This window comes from Cebus imitator, unplaced genomic scaffold, assembly GCF_001604975.1.
Source record: "Cebus imitator isolate Cc_AM_T3 unplaced genomic scaffold, Cebus_imitator-1.0 Scaffold16, whole genome shotgun sequence".
In the NCBI taxonomy this organism is placed as follows: Eukaryota; Metazoa; Chordata; class Mammalia; order Primates; family Cebidae; genus Cebus; species Cebus imitator.
In genome coordinates this window covers 11,891,143-11,894,027 of record NW_016107331.1, presented here as the reverse complement: position 1 = coordinate 11,894,027, position 2,885 = coordinate 11,891,143, and the positions used below count along the sequence as shown (strand labels likewise).

The 2,885-nt window shown below is 43.6% G+C and overlaps 1 pseudogene; it reads right to left on the bottom strand.

The window, feature by feature from the left end:
• Positions 1-4: 4 nt before the first annotated feature.
• LOC108288243 lies at positions 5-502 on the bottom strand (annotated as a pseudogene).
• Between the last annotated feature and the right edge of the window lie 2,383 nt (positions 503-2,885).

Genomic DNA, 2,885 nt, shown 5'->3' with positions numbered 1-2,885 from the left:
TTTTTTAAGGCATATAAACTATTAACAGATACATACTAAGGACTTGTTTCTTCTTGGACATATCCACGGGGCAGTCACGGTGGCCAGTGGTCTTCATGTGCTGGCCTCGGACATGAAAGCCCCAGAAGTGGCACAGCCCTATATGGGTCCAAATCTTCTTCAGTTGCTCCAGGTCTTCACGGAACTTGTTGTCCAGACCATTGGCTAGGACCTGTCTATATTTTCCATCCTTTACATCCTTCTGTCTGTTCAAGAACCAGCCTGGGATCTTGCACTGACGTGGATTCTGCATAATAGTGATCACAAGTTCCACTAGATCCTCAGTGAGTTCTCCCACCATCTTGGTGAGGTCGATGTCTGCTTTCATTGACACAACATGAACGTATCTTCGACCCACACCCTTAATGGCAGTGATGGCAAAGGCTATTTTCTGCCGCCCATCGATGTTGGTGGTGAGTACTCACAAAATATGCTGGAACTTCTTAGGAATCATTAAAGACATGGTGGCAGCATAAGTGGCGGTATGTCAGCATCCTTGATCTAGAACTTCCCAGCCTCAAGAACTGGAAGAAAATTTTTGTTGCTTAAGCCAACTAGTTTATGGTGTTTTGTAATGACAGCCCAACTCAATAAAGACAAGAAAGTAGGGACACTGGTGTTACCAGTGCTGCTTTACTTCACCTTTTACTATTAAAATTTCATCCTTAACTGGGTGCAGTGGCTCAGGCCTGTAATCTCAGCACTCTGGGAAGCCGTGTTAGGTGGATCACTTGAGGTCAAGAGTGATCTACTTAACCAGCCTGACTGACACGGTGAACCCCCATCTCTGCTAAAAATACAAAGTTAGCCCATATGGTGGCGCTCACCTGTAGTCCCACCTACTAGGGAGGCTGAGGCAGGAGAATTGCTTGAACCCAGGAGGTGGAGGTTGCAGTGAGTCAAGATCATGCCATTGCACTCCAGCCTGGACAACAAGAGCGAAACTTCATCTCAAAAGAAAAACAAAAGGAATTTCATCCTTGTGAAGAAAAGAGAAGGGAAACCCTAAAAGTATTTTTTTTTTCTGCATGTGAAATAGCAACTGAGAAGATTTTCAAAATTAATGAAGGTTCTTCCTGGCTGTATAAGTTCTAATATAGGTATCTCTGTCCAACTTTGTACCCCTCCTTCCTTCATGGCAATAGTGTTCCCTATTCCGCAAGTTTTAGCCATGAGTAGCCACGAGGTATGTATGAGCTAATAAACAGTTCGTCTTGGTTAGCTTAATCTTATCACCTTGGCCACCATGAATAGCTCAACCATGGGTAAATGACCCAATACTCACCAGAGGGATATAAGAAGAACTTAGGGAGGATTTCTGGAAAATTTCCTTGCTTTTGCCAAAGAGTTGTCAGGACAGATGTTCTCTCTTCCTCTGAAAATCATTGTATGTGGAGTTACCTCAGCTGTTCTTTACTGTGAAAAAAGCCAGGATATAAATGAAGCAGACACAGATAGGAGCAGAGTTGAGAGACTCAAAATAGAAGTCAAGCTAGAGCCCTGATCTGATTATACCTGAAACCTGACTGCCTCTTATACTTTTTAGCTTCATAAGCTAATAAATTTCCTTCATTGCCCAAGCCACGTTGAGCCTGGCCTTTAATTACTTGCAGCCAGAAACATCCTTCTTAAAGGCTAAGCCCATCACAATGAGACAATTATTATTCACAGGAGAAAACTCAGACCTTGTCACTCTTTGTGTCTGCCCCTGACCCAGTTGGACCCCAAATGTATTCTTTGTGAAGACATTTGTACGTCCTCTCAAGTACTATGTCTCTGCTAATTACTAGTCCATCTCATAGCCTGAGGCACTTTACTCTGGAGCACATTAAACTGGAACGTACATTAATTTATCCTCTCGGATCAACAAACTAAAGACTCTGACAGACTAAATGGAACAACAGGATGAACATTTGAGGAGACACTGCAAGGGAGTATACGCAAGATCAAAACTTCACTAAAAGGAGTTGAGAAATGATTGTAAGATCACTGAAAAAAAAAAAAAGGCCTTAGAAGTAGAATGGGAGCTGGCAAAGTAATAACTGGAAGCCAATTGCAAATGACAGGAGGCCTGGGGGATAGATTTTTATTATAGTGGGAATAACACACTTTAGCTAGACTCTTGCTGACTCGAGGGTCAGGAGATGGGTTTTTATTTATTTATTATTATTTTTTTTGCCGTGTGTGTGTGTGTGTGTGTGTGTGTTTGTTTGTTTGAGATGAAGTCTCACTCTGTCGCCCAGGCTGGAGTGCAGTTGCATGATCTTGGCTCACTGCAACCTTCGCCTCCTGGGTTCAAGCAATTCTTCTGTCTCAGCCTCCCAAGTAGCTGGGACTACAGGTGCCCACCATCACATCCAGCTAATTTTTGTATTTTTAGTAGAGATGGGATTTCACCATATTGGTCTGGCTGGTCTCGAACTCCTGACCTCAGGTAATCTGCCTGCCTCAACCTCCAAAATTGCTGGGATTACAGGCATGAGCCACCACACCTGACTGTACATGTGTGTTTTTAAATACATTTTGTGTGTAAGCCCATTTCAGAACACACACAGAGAAACGAGAATGGGTGGTGCAGGTTTTTGGGAAAGAGCTGATTTAGTTGAAAAAGCAGAGGAAACCCCAGACATTGCACATTTTAGGCTTTAACCCTGTCCAGGAGGGTCATTAGTGCCTCAGATCTACTCAGTGTGGGCCCTAAAGTCCTTCCCACCCCCATGAGCCACCTGTCAGGGTATGCTGAGAAATCAGCCAGGGAGAGCAGAGTCACTTATGGCCAAGAGGAATTGTTCTGGGATTTGGTTAGTAACCAGAAGAGAGACAGAGAGAGAGCAAGAAGAGGAAGA